Source organism: Pinus tabuliformis, chromosome 2_2 (genome assembly GCF_031772625.1).
Source record: "Pinus tabuliformis cultivar Carrire ecotype Pingquan chromosome 2_2, CPIR1, whole genome shotgun sequence".
In the NCBI taxonomy this organism is placed as follows: Eukaryota; Viridiplantae; Streptophyta; class Pinopsida; order Pinales; family Pinaceae; genus Pinus; species Pinus tabuliformis.
The window spans coordinates 684,222,895-684,244,809 of NC_142300.1; positions in this window are offsets into that span (position 1 = coordinate 684,222,895).

Below are 21,915 nucleotides of genomic sequence, written 5' to 3' on the forward strand. Positions count from 1 at the left end.
GATGATATTTGGCTCTTCTTTGAATGAGTTTGATCTTTGAGATCCTTTGTCAGCAAGTGTGTTTGAGACTTTACTGGCACTGATGCCATGATCTAATGTTCTGTGCTAGTAGAAATGCCATTGTATAACCTTCTGAGTGTGCTAGTCTCTTTTAACCCTTTAGATGAAGATTTCTTGGAATTATTCCTGGGTCGTTGCTTCTTTAAAGGCTTGATCTTTGTGGGGATGCATTTGGCTTGAATTCCACCACTTTCCTCTTTATTTGATCTCTCACGGAAATATAACTTGGAGCTTCTATCTGCATTATAGGAAGCACATCTCTTTAAAGTGATTTCTCCCCCTTCAGCTTGTTTTTTAGTTTTAGTCTCAACAATGCTACCACTAAAATTCTCTTTATCTTCAAGTATAAATTGTGCAAAGTGTGGATCATCAAGCATACATTCTAGCTCATTTCCAACTGTAACCCCCTTGACACTAGCTGGCCTAGACAGAACTACACCAGATTGTGATCAAGATTCATCACAAGAAACCTATGACTTGGAGTGAGAAACCATAACAAAATTGTGATCTTTGATAGCAATTGAACCACAAGATATCAATTGTATGAGGATAGTGGAGGCTCTAGTTTGTGTAGGCATAAAATAGGTCTCTCCTTCAACAAATTGACATCTTAAAGTGCTTGCCTTGCTGTTGGATTTCATTTTGGAATCTGGACTCTCTAGAGAATTTCTTGAAGAAGATGGAGGAGATACCCCACCTCCACTCAACTCTGTGGGAATCTATTCTTCATGTTGGTTCTCCTTGGATTGAGTCAAACTTGAGTTACATTATTCTTCTTCCTCTTCTTCAGTAGAGACTCCTTTGGTACACCTGACTCTTCTTTCTTCTATTTGTGCTATCTCTTTTTTGGGTAATGGTGTCTTTGAGTTAACGTGTTCTGTCCTTCTTTAGTGTTAGAATTATCCATTTTATTAGTAGTTGGATTGACAACAAGTGGCATAAAATATTATTCCTATCGCATCTACAACTTGGTAAGTGAAGCAAGGCAGATGGGAAGCTTATCATTAAGGAAACACACAAAGAAATTGAAATAGAAACCAACCATTAAAAAAAAACACTGATATTTTAAACAAAGATCCTATCTTAAGGCATCCAATAAAGCTAATTTAAAGATACAAGTTTATTTTAATAGTCCAGTATTTGTACAAGAAAAAATTTTGCGAAATGTTTATGGGAGAGGAAAGTCTAGAATACGGGCTAGAAATGCCTCAGAAATATTTTCTAGCCATTTCATGATTTTGGCAGGCATTTTCTGCAAAATCAAAATGCTTTTTATCATTAATGATGGATCCCATGATCAACCATTATTTTAAATTTTAAAGTGGAAAAAAGGATGAAGAGAAACTCCCAAATCCTAAAATCGATGCCAAATGTTTTCCAGAAAAGATAGGGCTTATACATTGTAAATACATTGCAAACCCTCCATTTTTCTTCACTGATATCTTACAACGACCTTGTGCATTTTGTGAATAGACTTCATGTTTGCACGCTTTGGGAGATGCTTTTGATATGCAAGGTGAGATAGATACATAGTAAGAGATGTTTTCTAAGATTTTAGAGGGTTTCATGAATCTGGACCATTAGGCTTTTTCGTTCTTGAAATTTTCCTTCTTCATAAGGATAATGGCATTTGCTTGTTTGAATGCCTCCATGTAGGAGACTTCAAGACCTTTGTAAAACATATCGAGAGAGAACTAACCTCTTGGGAGGTATGTCACAAAGCTGCAGAGCTTATAAGGAGGAAGGTTTTGAGGGCATAGGTCAGTCTATGTGGGAAGTTTTATCAGGGCTCCATGTTTATCTTTTACAAGACAGTACATGGATTGAGTGTTGTCAAAGAACCATAAAGTCAAAAGATGAATGCCAATTATAAAGAACCAACATCAATTATGTTGGGCCAGGGAAAGAGTAAAAGAAGAGTTGGAGCTCGATTAACCTCTTCATCAAACATCATAAAGCCAATGATTGCAGAGGGAGACAAGAAAAAGAAAAAATGCCAGATGGTTGGAGGAAGTTGTCTTCATTGTTTGCTAATACTCGATCAATTTTATTAGACTTGCAAGTACTAGGTGAGTCTTAAACTGCTTTTCAAGTTTGATGCGATAGCCAGCCTAGAGATAAGAACCAAGTATAAAAAGTCATTAGTATCATCCAAAAATCTGATTTCATGTGGAGGAGGATTTTCATCAGAGTTACAGTTGTATAATAATATAATTCCTTTTTACATCAATATTCAGAGCACTTTCAAGAATCTAATGAAGATCTGAAAGGTTAATATGTTGGTCAGTTGGTTTACATTTCTTTCTTAATTCATACTGTAGTTCACGGTCCATGGTGTTTGGACTCTACATATAAATTTTGAAACTTTGTACGATAATGTATCTAAACCTTAAAGTAAATCTAAAATTCCACATTTTTCTATTTAATACTAATTATTTACATTATTGTTTATTTTGATGTTTATGAAGTGGATTTATCATGGAATGAATTGTTTTACATTTTTTAAATTTGAGTATATTGTGAGTATATTTTCATTTGTTGAGTTTTATGTTGAATCTTCATGAGTTATTCCCAAGTCTAAGTCACACTCGTGAGGGCATGACAACCAAAGAGTGTCAAGGTGTTCTAGTGAATGTAAGGTTCCCAAGTCATGGAAAAATGTAATACTAGATGTGAGGTCATGACTGCTAAGGTGTGTTAGGGAATGCTAGGGCATGCTAACATGTGCCAAATAGTATGAAGACATGCCAAACAAGATAAGATGTGCCAAGTGCTAAGGCATGCCAAGATGTACAAGGGTTCCAAGTCCCCGCCTCATCTTCTTCCATATGCTATCCACTGATGACATTTCCTTTGCAATATTTGGTGAATTTGTTAGTTATAGGTCATTTATAGGTTATAAATATCTTTAGAGTTTCACTTCTAATTGAGTATTCAACTGAACATATTGATTCTCTTATACATAACTATTTTTCCCTCCACCCAATTTTCATAACTTCAATAACCATTAGGTAGGGAACTGAAACTTCGATGTTGCTTTGCTTGCTTAGTAAAATATTGCCAATATTTTAATTTATTGAAAGTTGTAGAATTTAAAATTTATGAAGTTTCAAGGTCTAATTTTTAAAAGTATAATTATTTAATGGGTGCTAGCTCAATGGAAGAGCGTCTGCTTTACAAGCAGGAGGTTGGTGGTTCGATTCCATCATGCCTTGACATCCATATGGAATGGCGACGATCATTTTTTGGTGACAGAGGCTCTTTTGACCATCACCAATGAGATTTGGTGACATTTTTCGACCCTCACCAAAAATATGAAATGGTGACGATCAACGAACACCACCATATATACACATCAATAGTGATGACCCTCAAAGGTCCATAACCATAAATCATTGTTGTTGATATGAAATGGTGACGGTCGTTGTCTGTCATTATAGTCATTATTCATGACGGACCTTGAATGTCACCACAACACCTATACTTCTGGCAATGCGACTTTTGGTGACGGTCAATGAACGTCACCATATATATGCATCAATAGTGACGGCCATTAAAGATCCATCACAATAAATCATTATTGTTCATATGAAATGATGATGATCACTATCCATCATTATAATCAATATTCGTGACAAACTTTGAATGTCACCATAACACCTATACTTTTGGCGACGCCACCTTTGGTGACGTTCAGTTTTTGGTGACGGAGGATATGGTCTGCCACCATTGCTCATATGTAATGGTGACGGTCGCTATCCGTCATTATAAATCATTATTGGTGACGAACTTTGAATGTTGTTGAGCGATAAAAGGTGTCTTTTTAACTCCTAATTATCTTCACATTAATTGTCAACCCAGGGACGACTTTTTATTTCAAGAGTGTACTCAGTCCAAGGCGGCTATTTACTCAAGAGTAATGTTTTGCAGTATAGTGCTTAAAATCCAAAAGTAAATGAATGCTGGAAACAAAATATAATTGGAACAGCAAGAAACTCAAACACTTTGCAACTAAATCATTCACTCAAACAACCATCAATCGAGGATACAGTAGCAATAACTCATTCCTCTAGAGATTGATGCAATTGAAATCAAACTGGAACAAGACAATCAATCTGGGAACGAGGAAGCAATAACCAATGTTCTCTACAGTTGAGAGTCCTTCTTTAAAGCAATTAAAAGGAAATAGAAATTGAACTAAAGCTGCTATTGAAAGTAAACTATGAAAACTCTTTAAAAGCAAAGTCTTTGCGATTAATCAACAGAGATGAGCAGCAAAGTAAATGGATAGCAAACTGTAATTAAAGGAAGTAAACAACGAATCCTATTTAATAAATCTGAACAACAAACTCTAATTAATGGAGTCAAATAACCAACAATCGGTAATGAATATCAAAGTCTGAAACGAACAGCGAAGCTTTACATTTGAAATGAAAAACATAACAATATACGTTGAAAAGTATAATAATCTCTGTTGTGATGGAAAAGAACAGCCACATGATTCAATCTCAACTTGTGCAATAAAACAATTTCATAAAATACTATAGCAGCACGCTGTAAAAACATGAAACTGTAAAGTAATGCAATTCAAAGGAGTAAGAATTAAATCAAACCATCACACGGCAGAAATTGGAAAAATAAAATACAACAGCAGCATAATCCGCCAGAGGCTGGGTCCTTAGCCACCAACAGATGCTGCTGGGCTACTTCAGACGAGAAGAATGAACAACAACTCCCAAATCATATATTAATCATCAAACTGTGAAATCATTACAACAGCAGAAGCTTTGAGAATTACAATGGTAATGCAACAATCTCCTTTTCCTCCTATTCTATCCTATCCCATCATGAATAATCCATCATCATTCTTGAATCTCCAATTCTGAATCCTCAATTCTCCATCCCCATCTCTGATCTCTGTTTTCATTTAAATAGAGAGAGATCAGAGAGCAGTTACAATAGAGATAATTACAACATGATTTCTATTACAAAATTGGATTGTTTCTTAAACAATTGATCAACAAGAAAATATATTTCCATCTATCTTTCAACAAGAGCAAGGCGAACTTGGCTTTGTAGCTGAGATTTGGAAAACGGCCACACAACAAATCTGAGAAAATCATGCTCAAAAAATCATGTGTTTCTATCAATACAAGCCGAATTTGGGCAAACCGTTCTTCACTAAAGTAAATTTGGTCCGTTCTGAACAAAACCCATGTTCCAGATTTTCCAGATTCTTTTTCATTTGCCCAGAATCTCAACTGCAAAACTATCACTTCTTATTCGAGTGAATTTCTGAGTTGGAATATTTAATGATCAAATCTTTAATCTGGAAATTATCTTGGAAGCTAAAAATGGTGAATAATGTTACAACCAATTTACTAAAACTATCATTGATAAAATCATGCATAATCATCAATTTATTAGAAATAAAGGAGAAGAAATAATATTCATCCATAAGAGCATAAATCATTATAAAATGGATTTATATAATAAATTATAATAAATGACATGATAAAGAAGAGTAAAAATGGATGAAATAAGTGTTAAAAAGTGGTCGTATTCACGGCCCAACACACCCCCACATTGAATATATTGCATGTCCTCATGCAACCCAAAGACAAAACCCATGTGTTAACCAAGCAATAAAAAATTTGTTCATCCCAGCTCATGAGATGGATAGAACAAATGAATTCTTCCTCAATTAATGAATATTCAATTTTAGCAATGTTGATGAAGGCATAACAATTTTTACATTGATGTTCAAGTTATGTGTATATATGAAGTTGCAGCAAAATATGATATAAGTGACAGCAACCTTCATTAACCATTTTCTCAAAAACAACAAACCAGATTTTGTTGAAATTTTGCAAGTAAATTTATAATATATGAATGCCTCTATGATCCAAAAAATCAGATCGTCTTGATGCACGGATCATGAGATATAAACAAAATGGCTGTAGGTGACAGTGCGTGATTTCCGAAATTTTATGAACTAATTTAACTTGAAATTATCTGGGTTTGTGTATTTTAATGATACGTCTGTGTTTTTAAGAGATCATAAGAATTGAGTTCATAGTTTTAAGAATATTATGGAAATCAATTTTTGTACTAAAATTGTATGCCTCAAATGAGAAAGAAAGTAGAAAACATCCATCATGCGTAGTAATTCCTCCCCCTCTCTGAAAAATTAGCATGCCCTCAAGCGATGCTAGAAAACAAATTGAGGTGGTTGCTACCATCTGTTGAATTCAATGCTTGGTGTAAAACAACATGGAATAAGGGAGGTGTTGAGAATGAATAAGAATAGAAATGGATGATAAAGAATATGAATGACATGGTCATAAGAAAGAAATGAATGAAAGCAACACTCCCCCAAACTGAAAGATTATATGCCACTGAAAAAGGGGAAGTGGTAAAGATGTGGAATGAAGGATGATAAATAATGCTCAAAATGGATTTCATTAAATTATCCTAAATTCGTAATAAATCAGAAAATTATGTTATTTTACCTCAAGTTTTACCTCCAGGATGACATATATGTACTGGCATTTGTTGAAGCTGATGTAGGCAGAGTTGGTGTTGAAAGTGATGCAAAAGGTGGAATCCAAGCAAGCACATCATGTCTGAAGAATTGTACGCATGCGCGAATTGCTCGAGCCTCTGTTGTTAGTTGGAATAATGTGGTCATGCTGCGAATAGAGTTTTCCATACTTGTTGTTCTGCTATAAACAAATCACGATTGTGCATACAATGTTCTTGAATCCATAGGGTTAGGTTTGAATAGCAACAGATAAGATGCATGCAAAAATTTCAATCAGAAAAATTTTTGTATACATGCAATACTGATATTTTGTCAAATCAACAAGTTATGGTAGAGTGCAGTAATCATATCGCATGATACCCCATAATGCATACATTCCCCCTCCAATTGGAAAAGGGATTTCATGACCATAAAGCATATGAAAGGTGTTATGCTGACGGCAAGGTAAGGGAATGAACAATACTACAGTAAATGAAGCAGAGTACACAAATCAATGGTAGGACGGCGAGAGTTATGGTTATAATGAGAGCAGAGTGTGTAAAGATAGTTATGAATAAGAGATAGGATGCTTTGGATTGATGATAAGTTATGCGAAAAAGAAAAAGGACAATAATATGCCAAAAAGATGCTTTGCTAATGGTATTCTAGCTGAAAATGATGCAATTGATCAGAAAACAATTTCTCATGCGTAAAGGTTCAAAACAGGGGAAAAAATTAAGGAAATAACTTCTATGATAAAAAGAAAGAATAAGAAAAGGGTATTATAGTAATAATTAACGATAAGATATAACTTCAATACCATAAGCAGAGCCTCTGCTACCAGCAGGCATCCATAGCCTCGGCAGGGTTGCTTTTTAACCCATATGAGCTAGGATCCTCAATTTATAAATGGAGAGTTCCAGTGTTGTTCTATAGAAGAGATCAGTGTGCTGGTGTGGTAACGCGATAACCACACTTCCATTCACTGGGATGTAGCAAAAGTGATCAGGCCGGCTCGTGATGAGACCTCTTATTCCAAGGATAATTTGGCTATCCAATGGATCAAAACCCTGGTGTGGTGGCTATAATGGGAATGTCACTTTGTTACAACCTTATGAAAATGGTAGGCTGGCTCGTAATGAGACCCCCTATCCTCCATCTGTAAACAAAATTTTGCTGTTATTACACATTTTTATGATAAAAAGAGCGAGGCTCAATACTCCTTAAGAGTAGGGATGGTGGAAAAAGTTAAACATGTCAATAGAAAAAAAAATATACCCATAATCTCATTTATTATAGACAGAGAAGATTATAACCAGGAAGGGTGGAACCAGCATGGTATTAAGATGGTCAATCAATATCATGTTCAACAAAAAATAATGCAGCAAAGCAGTATATAAATAATTGTGTCCCTTTTGAAAAGAATCTATCATCAAGGAGTTGTCCTGTTAAAGATCATAATGTGAATGATATTAACTCGCTTCAATAGAATCCATAATTCTTGTCCTCATAAAAGTAGTGTACTTCATGCCATGAAAGGGAATCAGTAAAATGTGGTTGAGATGAACTAGGAATAATCCCATAAGAGGAAAGAAGGGTTACTCTCGAAAATACTCACAAAGTGTTGCTCTTTTGAAGGAACAACAAAAACACTCAAAAAAGTGTTGTTCCTTGTAGGGAACAGCAAAGAAAATGCATGCCAAAAAACAAAAATACACACGAAAAAGTGTTATTCCCTGTAGAGAACAACAAAGAAAATGCATGTGAAAAAGTGTTGTTCCCTAAGAGGAACAACAAAAAATGCGAAAGCGTTGTTCCTTTGAAAAGGAACAACAAAAATGTGAAAGTGTTGTTCTTTCGGAAAGGAACAACAAAAATGTGAAAGTGCAGAAGTGTTGTTCCTTTCGGAAAGGAACAACAAAAATGTGAAAGTGCAGAAGTGTTATTCCTTTCAGAAAGGAATAGCAAAAATGTGAAAATGCAGAAGTGTTGTTCCTTTCGGAAAAGAACAGCAAAACGTGAAAGTGCAGAAGTGTTGTTCCTTTCAGAAAGGAACAGAAAAACGTGAAAGTGTAGAAGTGCAGGAAAGACTTGAAAGTGCAGAAGGGTTGTTCCTTTGAAAAGGAACAACAAAAACGTGAAGGTGCAGAAGTGTTGTTCCTTTGAAAAGGAACAGCAAAAATGTGAAAGTGCAGAAGTGTTGTTCCTTTCGGAAATAAACAACAAAAATGTGAAAATGCAAAAATGTTCTTCATTTTCGAAAACGTGAAAATGCAGAAGTGTTGTTCCTTTAAAGAGGAACAGTAACAACGTGAAAGTGTAGAAGTGTTGTTCCTTTGAAAAGGAATAGCAAAAACGTGAAAGTGCAGAAGTGTTGTTCCTTTTTAAAGGAACAACAAAATGCAGAAGTGTTGTTCCTTTAAAAAGGAACAACAACGTGAAAGTGCAGAAGTGTTGTTCCTTTAAAAAGGAACAGCAAAAACATGAAAGTGCAGAAGTGTTGTTCCTTTAAAAAGGAACAACAATGTGAAAGTGCAAAAGTGTTGTTCCTTTAAAAAGAAACAGCAAAAACGTGAAAGTGCAGAAGTGATGTTCCTTTAAAAAGGAATAGCAATGTAAAAGTGCAGAAGTGTTGTTCCTTTAAAAGGAACAGAAAATACGTGAAAGTGTAGAAGTTCTATTCCTTTAAAAAGGAACATTAAAAACATGAAAGTGCAGAAGTGTTGTTCCTTTAAAAAGGAACAGCAAAAACGTGAAAGTGCAGAAGTGTTGTTCCTTTAAAAAGGAACAGCAAAATGGACAATCATAAAATGCAAGCACGCAAAAAATAAATTAGTTGTTCACTGTATTGATGCTGAGGATGGGTTACAGTTTGAATGAAGCAACACCTGAAATACAAAATATAAGAGAGATCAGAAAAGAAATAACATTTTATTTAAAAACAGTATTAAGTTACAACAACTACGATGTTATGTAAAACAAAAAATGATCTCTTTGAAAAATGTTTTGGCAGCAGTGACAAAACATGATTCTTCAAATGGAAATCAATTCTTCAATTCTTCTATTACGAATCCGTTGGGTAATGAGTTGGATGAAATTCCCTTGTTTCATTAAAATTTCTTTCAAGAATCACTCTTTCATAAATTGACCTTGTTTTTCTCCTAGGACCTGCAAAAAAACGAGTGTCTACCTACAATAAAACATTAAATCATGGAGAAGGAGAAGTGATAAGGCTCCCCTAATCCAAGAATTATGCAAAAAAAACAACAAGTAGTTACTCTGTAGAACAAATCCACGGAGAAAATAAAAAAGTAAAATTTATTTGTCACCTGCGGGAGAGCAGTGGCCAATCATGCTAACCTGTAGTGTTTTAATCAAAACTTCTTTGTTTTCCGTCCAAATTGAGTGATTCCAAATCTAAATGAGAGATGATTCAAAGTTGTATCTCCAATAGAAATAGGTTTTAAAAATTCAATGATATCATATGTCAATTTTAGTTAGAACAACCTGCATAACAGAGTCATTTTCGATTACCCAGCTTAGACCAACAATTGATATTTCAAGCATAAATTCTTCGTTTGATGTCAGATTTGAATGATTCAAATTGGAAATGAAATTATATTCATTTATTTATCTCCAATAGGAACATGTTTTCAAGACAAGAAGAATTTATAGGTCAAATACTCTAAGGAACAGCCGGAAAAACAGAGTTTTAAAAGTGCTGATTTTCAATAGACAGTCAGTATTTTGATCATAACTTCCCCATACGATATCGAAAATAAGTGATTCTAATTGCCTTGTAAACTATATTCATATTGGAATATACCATAGAAAATTGTTTTAAAAATTCATTCATTTAGGCCTCCAAAAACCGACTGTCTCAACTCTGTTCTTGAGCTGCCCGCTAGACACCCTCTCAATGTTTTGGTTCTAACTTTTTCGTTTCAAATCCAAATTGAGTGATTCAAATTGGGTTGAAAAGTAGACATCAAGGGATACTTAATGTAGAAACAGGTTTTAAAAATATTCCCTTTTTGTTCCTCAAAACATGACTGTCCCGACTGTGTTTTCAGAAATTTCATCAAGCGCGCAAGCCAAAAAAATGATATTCAAGCAATTTTTTCAAATTGGTGATAAAAATGAATATGAGTGTTTTAAGAAATATTATTTCCATTATAATTCATCTAAATACACAAATGAATTGAAACAGTTATCACCGATGTTGATTTCGATAACGTGTTGCAACAAAAAACAACTAGTTTTACATAAAAACAAAATGTATTTATTTATGTCCTTATTTATTTATTTTCTACACTAACCTATTTTGATTTGAAAAATGAATATCACTACATATAGGAGTACTTCCAATAGAACCATTTTCAAAATAGGGCGTCATGTATGCACATACCCAAATTTGAAAAATGCATATTAATGAATATTAAGGTATGAGGAGCCAACTTCCCTTGAAAAGATGGTGTCAAAAATTGTTGAAGCATGGAGTGATGCTGCAAACAAATGATGGAGTGAAACCAATCTTCAATATATCATTTACTTTCTTGATTTCCCATATCCATCATATCATGAAGTTCTCGAGCTTTTAAAATGGATTGTTGATGCAAATTAGACGAAACCTCATTTTCTTTCATAGCTTCTACCATTTTTTAATTTGAAACATTCTGAATCTCATTGTAAGTTTTCTCTAATGGAACATGTGAGATAAAATGGGTGGGAAATGTGGGTAAATTTTGCAGTTCAACACTGTAAGCATGTTGTACTGGTTTATTGTGGTGAGGGTGTGAAATGAGTTGAGCGGGAAATTGTGTACAAAATGGAGTATTTTGATGATGTAGATGATTGGGTTGAGTGGATGGTTTTGATGTGCAAGCAAGATGTTGTGGAAGAGCTGGTGAAGAATATGGAGTTTGTGCTACAGGATGAGGGAGAGTAGTCATGCAATCATAAGGTGAACCATGCCAAACTTGTAGACAAGATTGGTGGTGCTTATATTGAGATTGACATGGCTGCCCTAACACATTAGTATTCCATAATGGATTATGCAAATAAGAAAGTGGAGAGGAAGTGCTTTGAACCATACCTGTAGGCAATGATTTCCATGGTTTTGACCTTGTTGCAGCTTTCTCATTTCTTTGATATGTTACTTCCATCCTAGATAAGGAAGAGTGAGTATCTATGAGGTGCTCCTTTCGGTCATGAGGGCAAAACACTTCATCAAATTCTTGATTTTTATGAACCTGCAAAACATCCAATTTTTCATTTAGAGAGCTAATAAAATCAACTTTAAATTTTCAAATAAAGCATTGATTTCAGCTTTTATGTCTCTTGTTCTTATAGTAGATTTGGAAAAGAAGGAACAAACATCTCTAGAATTCTTACCAACCTTGGAGATTCCTCTTGAATACCTTATGCACAATTCACAAACATCATCATATGATAACTAAAAAACATCACCTTTTCCTATTAGATTTAAGAGTTCTAAAAATTTATCTTTGATTCCATTAAGAATGAGTGTTTTTAAGATTTCTTTTCCAAATACTTATGCTTTGATTTTTGAAGATTGTATCGAAATTGCTCCACATAGTCCTCCAAGCTTCCATCTTCCCCTTGTATCATATTGAAAATATCTTCATCGGCATTGCAATAGCCCTGGTACTTCTTCAAGAATATGTTCTTCATGTCCTCCCATGTTTGGATGTAGTTCCCACCTAGGCTCATGAACCATTGGAGAGCTGCTCCTTTTAGAGGAAGAGAAAACACTTTCAACCTTTGATCGTTAGTGTAATAATCATATCCTCTACAAAGTATTTCGAACTCAAATAAGAATGTATCTGGATCTTCATTTGTCAAGCCATGAAAATTTGGTAGAGAAGAAGGGGGAATAATGTGCATTTGTGTCACTCCTCCTAGATCTTTGATAGGAAATTCAAAAGTAGAAATGTAAGTCATTTCTTACCATAGTAGAAGATGTTCTTCATGTGTTTCTTTGAGGCTCCTTCTTCAAATGTTCCTGTCAATTGGTTAGTGAAATGGGTGGTGCTAAAATCACCACTTGAGAGAAATCATGAGATTTGTTTTTCAAATTTCTATTTTTTTTTTAGTCATTCACACAGAAATTCAAGCATTTATTTCTACCCCAAGTTCTTTAACAGATCTGTTGGAAAGCGGGCAAGGGAGCAAGGCTTTTACATGCTCTTGTATGCAAGTTCTTACCTTCCGTTTTTAATACCCAATTCTTTCCTAATAGGCACTCATCAAATGCACACTACTCTTTAGAAATGGCTACACTTGCCCCGGCAACGGCCCCAAAATGTTGAGCGATAAAAGGTGTCTTTTTAACTCCTAATTATCTTCACATTAATTGTCAACCCAGGGACGACCTTTTATTTCAAGAGTGTACTCAGTCTGAGGAGGCTATTTACTCAAGAGTAATGTTTTGCAGTATAGTGCTTAAAATCCAAAAGTAAATGAATGTTGGAAACAAAATATAATCGGAACAGCAAGAAACTCAAACGCTCTGCAACTAAATCATTCACTCAAACAACCATCAATCAAGGATATAGTAGCAATAACTCATTCCTCTAGAGATTGATGCAATTGAAATCAAACTGGAACAAGACAATCAATCTGGGAACGAGGAAGCAATAACCAATGTTCTCTACAGTTGAGAGTCCTGCTTTAAAGCAATTAAAAGGAAATAGAAATTGAACTAAAGCTGCTATTGAAAGTAAACTATGAAAACTCTTTAAAAGCAAACTCTTTGCGATTAATCAACAGAAATGAACATCAAAGTAAATGGATAGCAAATTGTAATTAAAGGAAGTAAACAATGAATAATATTTAATAAATCTGAACATCAAACTCTAATTAATGGAATCAAATAACCAACAATCTGTAATGAATATCAAAGTCTGAAATGAACAGTGAAGCTTTACATTTGAAATGAACAACATAACAATATACGTTGAAAAGGATAATAATCTCTATTATGATGGAAAAGAACATCCACGCGATTCAATCTCAACTTGTGCAATAAAACAATTTCATAAAATACTATAACAACACACTGTAAAAACATGAAATTGTAAAGTAATGCAATTCAAAGGAGTAAGAATTAAATCAAACCATCACACAGCAGAAATCGAAAAGATAAAATATAGCAGTAGCATAATCCACCAGAGGTTGGGCCCTTAGTCGCCAGCAGATGCCGTTGGGCTACTTCAGACGAGAAGAATGAATAGCAACTCTCAAATCATATATTAATCATCAAACTGTGAAATCATTACAACAGCAGAAGCTTTGAGAATTATAATGGTAATGCAACAATCTCCTTTTCCTCATATTCTATCCTATCCAATCATGAATAATCCATCATCATTCTTGAATCTCCAATTCTGAATCCTCAATTCTCCATCCCCATCTCTGATCTCTGTTTTCGTTTAAATAGAGAGAGATCAGAGATAATTACAACATGATTTCTATTACAAAATTGGATTGTTTCTTAACCAATTGATCAACAAGAAAATATATTTCCATCCATCTTTCAACAAGATCAAGGCGAATTTGGCTGTGCAACTGAGATTTGGAAAACGGCCACACAGCAAATCTGAGAAAATTGTGCTCAAAGAATCATGCATTTCTCTCAATACAAGCCGCATTTGGGCAAACCATTCTTCACTAAATTTAATTTAGTCCGTTCTGGACAAAACCCATGTTCCAGATTTTCCAGATTCTTCTTCATTTGCCTAGAACCGCAACTGCAAAACTGTCACTTCTTATTCCAGCGAATTTCTGAGTTGGAATATTTAATGATCAAATCTTCAATCTGGAAATTATCTTGGAGGCTAAAAATGGTGAATAATGTTACAAAAAATTTACTAAAACTATCATTGATAAAATCATGCATAATCATCAATTTATTAGAAATAAAGGAAAAGAAATAATATTCATCCATAAGAACATAAATCATTATAAAATGGATTTATATAATAAATTATAATAAATGACATGATAAAGAAGAGTAAAAATGGATGAAATAAGTGTTAAAAAGTGGTCGTATTCACGGCCCAACAAATTTCACTACAACACCTATACTTTTGGCGACACCACCTTTGTGACGTTCAGTTTTTGGTGACGGAGGCTATGGTCCGTCACCATTACTCATATGGAATGGTGACGGTCGTTATCCGTCATTATAAATCATTATTGGTGACGGACTTTGTATGTCACTACAACACCTATAATTTTGGCGACGCCACCTTTGGTAACATTCAGTTTTTGGTGACAAATTCTCTTTTGACTGTCACCAATGAGCTTATGGTGACATTCTTTTCCCCTCACCAATGTCCTTTTTTCTTGGAGTGCCACATTGAACACTAGGTGCAGGCCAAGCAATGGGGAATGCTATGCTCAAATGCATTGTCTCCCATAGCCTTAGTAATGGTGTAAGGACCATATCGGAGTGGTATGAGTTTCCAATAGGCTCCGGTAAGGCATTCCTTTTGCAAATGTAACTAGACTTTGTCACCCACCTGAAACTTGTGTGGCACTCGATGTTGATCATGTCGCTGCTTGTACTTCGCATTTGATTTCTCCAGAATGTCATGGACTTGTTGGCAAATATGTTGGATGTGCTCAATGAATTTGTTTACCTTATCTGCTTCAGACTGGACATGAGCCGAATCTGCGTGAATAGTTGCAAATGGCATGGCCACATCAATGGGACATAGTGGTTGGAATCCCAACCCCACCTGAAAAGGGTTGTGGCTAGTCAAGCTATGGGGAGCTCGGTTGTAGATTTGCTAAACTTAGGGGAGGCTCTCGTCCCACGTGCATGGATGATTTGATGTGTACATGCACAGAATGTGTACGATCATCCTGTTGACAACATCTGTCTGCCCATCAGTTTGAGGATGGAAGGTTGTGGACTTAGTGAGTTTGGTGTCTAGCATCGACCAGAGACTCGACCGAAATGTACTAAGGAACCTGTTGTCCTAATCTGAGATGATAGACTGTGGAATCCCAAAGTGTACCCACACTCATTGGAAGAAGAGTTTAGTAGTGGCTTCTACTGTGATATTCTTCTTGTAGGCCACCATAATGGCCATCTTTGAGAACCTGTCAACGACCAAAAAAACAGTCATTTCCATGCTTAGTGGAACGAAGGCCTGGCATGTAATCCATGGAGATGGATTCCAAGGTTGACTAGGGGTAGGCAATGGGGTATAGAGTCCTTGCTTCTTGATGGTCGATTTGGCAATGGTTCATGCAGTGCATGATATGGTGTACTTCCCGACATCTTGTCGAAGATTCGGCCAATAGAAATAATTCTACAGTACTTCCACTGTTTTCTCAACCCCGAAATGCCCAGCAGCCCGATTGTAGTGTGCTTCCCGAACCATCTTGGCACGCTCACTTGAAGGAACACAAAGGTGACCCAGGTGGCATAACAGGGCATCCTGGAGGTGAAAATCTGGAACATGTTGACCCTCCAAGAGTGGTTGGTATGTGTGGCCGAATTATGGGTCACTTTTGTAAAGAAGTGGCCAATTAGAAGTCTTGTGCCCATAAGAGTTGAGCACAGTGGTTAATGCCATGATCGGTGGTTGACTAAGCCAATCTGCAACATTATTATTGCTGCCCTTCTTATACTTGATATTCAAATGGAATTGTTGCAGGTATGTGGACCACTTCTAATGGCAATCATTCTGCAATTTCCCTTGGTTCTATATGAACTACAGGGGCCAGTGGTCTATGTGGATGACTGTTTCCTTCCCCAAAATGTAATGCTTCCATTGTCGGTAGACCTGCCCAATGGAATACATCTCTTTGTCATAAGTGGGATACTTTCGGACTGTGTCTGAAAGTGTCTCACTGTGATATGCCACTGGATGCTCGTGTTGAGTAAGGACTGCCCCAATAGCATATTCAGAGGCATCTATCTTGACCTCAAATGGTTGCTGCAAGTCTGGTAATGCGAGCATTAGTGCCGAGCAGAGGCGATCTTTCAACTCTATGAATGCCTTCTATTGAGATTCAGACCAAAAGAATTTTGATTTCGCTCCTCCCTTGGTGACTTGACTCAAGGGCCAAGTGATATGAGAAAATCCCAACATGAACCTGCAGTAGAAGTTGGCAAGACCTAGAAAGCTATGAAGCTTTGTTAGAGTGGTTGGACATGGCCAATCCCGAATGACTTGGATCTTCGCTAGATCCACATGCACCCCCTGTTCATCAATAATGTGTCCCAGATACTGAACTTGGGTCATGCCATCCATGTAAGGAGCATTCGTCAATCCGAAAGGCATAACTAACCATTCGAAAAGGCCCTCCTTGGCTTTAAAGTTAGTCTTCCACACATCAGAGGGTTCGATTGGTACCTGGTGATATCCTGACTTCAAATCGATCTTGCTGAAATATCTTGCCCCCTTCAGATGGTCCAGGAGGTCATCAATCCGTGGGATCGGGTACCTATTATGGACAGTGATCTTGTTCAATGCCCAATAGTCAATACAAAGTCTCTAAGTCCCATCCTTCTTTTGTACCAACACGATCGGGCTCCCACAGTGCGATGAACTTGGACGGATGTGACCTTTTTGCAGCAGCGCCTGAATATGCCTCTTGATTTCATCATTCTCCATAATGGAGCGACGATAGATTGGTCCATTGGGCAGCGGCGCACCTAGGGTCAAATTGATGGAGTGCTTGACCTGAAAGTGCAGAGGAAACCCTATGGGGGAGGTGAAGATGTCCTCGGACTCCTCCATGACGTTTTCCATCTGTAGTTGTCATGCGGAGAGCCCCTGTCTAGAGGTTGTGGCCACCGTCTTCTTCTTCCTTGAGGGTGTATCATCAGGAAAAGAAATTTCCCGGTTTTGGAAATGAGCTTGCTGCATTGTCTTGCAGTAACCAAAGAGATAGCAGTAGGTGGTGCTACCTCTGGTATCCTGTACAACTTATTTCCCAAAGTAACAATAACAACACGGGGCCTTGATTCATACAAAGAATGTCACTTCCACAAGTATGGTTGTCCTAATAATACATCACAAACTTCAAGGGGAGAAATGTCTCACAATACCTCATCTGTGAAGGGTTCGATGTTGTATGGAAGGTGACACTACTAGCTCACGCGAAGATCCCGTCCTTGGTGAAGCCACCCGGTGGTGTACGATTGTGGATGTGCTGTGGTCAATAAGCCTGGATGCTTCACGACCTCTGCTGAAATGAGGTTCTTTTGGTTCCTGCTGTCGACAATGAACTATAGCAGGGAGCCCTTTACCCACATCTAAGAGTGGAAGAGACGCTCCTCCTCCTCTGGATCCTCAGGTTCCTCCTTCTGGATATTCGTGGTGGCAACGGTGGCGTTGGGCTCCGCATCGATAATATGCTTCCCTTTGTCATTCCCCTTGTCGGGTTCTGACTCAGAGTCAGAACATGCATATGATTCTGAGACCTTTAGCTCGGCCACCAGTGATTTCTTGGCCCAACACTCACTTGTGTTGTGAGTGGATCTCTTATGGAACTCACACCAGTTTCCCATGTCCTTTCTTGGCTTTGCGGCACTGTTCTTTTGCTTGCAGCTTTGGCGGGTTGTCTTGGGCCACCCTGCCTTGGCTTTGTCCTTTTTTCTGCGGTTTGGGGGAACCTTTCCCTTGCTTCAGATTCGTAGATCCAAAGTCTCACTTCTTCTATTTAAACTTTTGCTCGACCTTGACAACATATCGATATGTCATGCTAAGCGAGGAGATGTTCAAGAATTCTGTTTCTTCCTGGATGAACTTGTGCGGGCAACCATAGTATTTAAGTACCAAATGCTGCTCTGTATCCTTGATACCCAACTTTGTGCGAAGGGTATGGAAAATATTGGCAAACTCCGGCACGTCTTGGTCACTTCCCTACCGCAACGTGGTCCACTTTATGTATTGATCCTTAGCTTCGAATAGGGTAGTACTGCTCCTTGATGGCATCCCGAAATGAATTCCAAGTGGGTGCGGCTGAAAATAGTGATCATGTACTTTCATCCTTCTACTCGGAGTAGGTTTCCCACCAATCCTTGATGTGGGGGACTACTTTGAGAAGAGCAAAAATAATCTTTTCCTGACTAGAAAAATCATGAACATAAAAAAATCCTCTAGCAGATTTAACAATTTATCGACGGCAATTCTGTCCATCTGACCCTCGAATATTGGGATTTCAAAATTAAATTGTACCTTAAACGGTGTGGCGTTTCCAGAGTAGCTATTGGAAGTTGATGCGTCGCCCCTGGTAGCCGCTGAAGGATCTGGGAAAATTTCTCCATCATCGTGTTCCTTTGTCGTTCGAGGGCTCCTTCGAGCAAGATTTTGATAGGATCTCCTACCCCCTCGTCTTTCTTTCCATCTGACATGGGAGGCCATCAGGATTTGTGAGGCTCATCTTGCAAAGGTTCGACCAGTTCAAGCCCTAACTCTTTATATCCCGACCTCGTTGGGGACATGCAAAGAAAAACAGAGAAAAAAAGCAAACCGCTTAGATACCACTAATCTAGATTTAAACAGGAACACAACAAATTACAGAGATAACCATAAACACAAAGATGCAGTGGAAATAACACTTCATTTCATTCATGTAAAATACTAAAATATGCTTACAAACAGGAATGGAAATAAACCAGCTAGGGTGATGGTAGCTTATCTCTGAAAAGAGATGTGCGGCTACATGCCTCTGAACTACCTTACAATGAGGTTCAAGGGCCTTTTTATTATTGAAAAATAATAGCAAACCCTAAACAATCAATACCCTAACCCGAGGAGATGTAACACCAAGAGTTTATGGGCCCCGTTGGGGTGAGTTGGACAACCAACTTCCCAGGGTCGCGACTTGGTCATATTATCTCCGTTTGACGTGCATGATAGCCTATTGGAAAGATCTCTCTGAGGAATATGATGGAAAAGATGATTTTAGACAGAAAATCGTTGGCGGTAGATTTCCAAAAAAACATTGTTTGATGGGCTCCAAAAGTTTAGGACCCGGAAAACTGCTAAAAATAGTAAATTGTGCTACAATTAAGGAAACTAAAAAACTGAAAGAAGTAATGGTGGGGGTCTAAGTGGAATTGGAAAGTGACCACCAATATCCACTTGGATCACCTAGTCCTCCTCTCTTCAGTGCTCTATGTACCACACACAACCAAGATCATTCACAAGCCTTAAAGACATGTAATCCAAAGAAAATTAACTGTAACACATTCATTTCCTATCACATAAGTTGTCACTCATAGCTCTTAACCAAGCATAAATTTTGAACCTCTCAGAGATCTATCACCAATCCTTTTTCCAATTTGAATTTTTAAGTGAGAGAGAGATATGTATGAGAGAGTAACAGAAGAGAGAAATCTTAGAAGCTTAAGAACCAAGAAGAAGAAACACTTGATTTCTCCTCCCTCTTATTTTTATAATCACACATTGACCCTTCATCTTTCCAACTTTTCAACTTCTTGGGAAGACTGAACATCACATCAAAGGGAAACATTCACCCACAGGTATATTTTTCCTCTTAAGTCAAGTTTTCCCTCTCCCCAAGGCATCATAATCTATTGGTTGTCCCCTTTCTTCAAGTCTAGCATTTTTACTAAAAAGAATAAACATTACATCATATAATAGAGTTTGACATGATAACATTAATGTTGAAACCCCATAATTATATTTTCTTTTACATTACAAAATTTGGGGTAATGAAAGGAGTGGCAGACACATGATGAGATTTATTTATCACTTATATGTGTGGATTAGGTTCATGGGTTAAAGGCATGGGTTACCTTCATGGTTTAGTTGCATAGGATAAATGTATTTTGTTATCTTCATGATGAGTGACTTGTGTGGGCTACATCCATGGGTCATAAGGAATTATAGGCACAAATATATTTTCCAATGTAGAAGTTGGCTTTAGGGAATTGTGGGTTACTGGCTTAGTGTGTTTCCAAATTAGTGGTTTAGGTTCAGTGGGATTTAGGGGAGTTTTTGGGGTTATAGGATTAGTGGTTGGTTAGTTCCCACTTTGACATCATTCACTATGGATCATCTTTGGCTTTGGATAATTTTTTACTGAGATAGGATGGGTTTCAAATTTTGCTTATAGTTTCCAATGAATGTCACAAAAATTTGAGGGTGTTCCACCACAATCCTATTCTTATGATGTCATGTAATCTATACATAAATTCCCATTTTTAGGGAAAGAAATGAGGAATAAAATGATTAGAGGTTATCGGGTTTCTCATTAATTGATCTAGGTGGCTCCAGAGGCACACACAGGACAAAGAGGACTCAGGAAAGCTCAAAAATAAAAATGTTTGTATTATACTCAAACTAGGACCAGAGCATAGATCTCATCGTCTTAATCACGGCGATGCGAATGGTTCGTCAATCCAAGTCTGGATTAGAAAGTTAGAAGCAGTCAAAGTTGGGCTGACTTTTCGCTGACTGGGCAAGCTTAAGGAGGCCACAATTTGGACAGAACCCGGCCACCAGATTCTGGCCAACCTAGGCCGGATTCTGGGTGAATTTATGGCCCAGTTAAAATGACTCCTATGGTCAAAATTTCGAAACTTTCAAAAATGATTTTTAGTATTAAAAAATATATAAAAGAGGGGGGTGGTGGGCCACCACCCCCACCACCCCATGCCTCTCCTCACCATTAACCATACGCATCAAATTAGTGAGGCTGGTGGGAGTTGAACCCACGGCTAGTGGGAGGGTCGGCCCCACCCACGCGGCGGCCCCATGAACCGTAACCCAATACAACCAACAAACAACACCCCCCATAAATGACGGGACCACCATGAATCATGAAGCCCACCAAACAACCTTAATATGACCAATTCAGGAGTTATGGGGCAGGCCGCCCAATGCGGACCCAACCCCTATTTCAAATTCATTTCATTTAAACAACCAAACTATAACATGCAAAAAATAGGAGGGGCAAGGTTTGACCACCTGAACCCTCCTCAACTAATGCTTAATATTGCCAATGCACCACAATTGCCTCATTGTTAAATCTGCCAGAGGCATTTTACATAAACCTCATTTGCACAGTGCAAGGCAGATGGAGAAACCAGGAGCGGGCACACATTTCGAGGCAGAGGAAGGCAGTGCACGCAGTTCGAGGCAAAAATTTTGCAGGAGGGGCGAAATTTCACTTTGTCAAAATTTGACAAATTTTATATGGTTTCATCACTTCTGGATGCCACGAATGCAATGGCATTGTCCATTTCTCCATAAGAGTTCTTCATTTTTTGGTTGTTTTTCAGTATGGAGGTGGAACCATGATTGTTGTAGAAACAG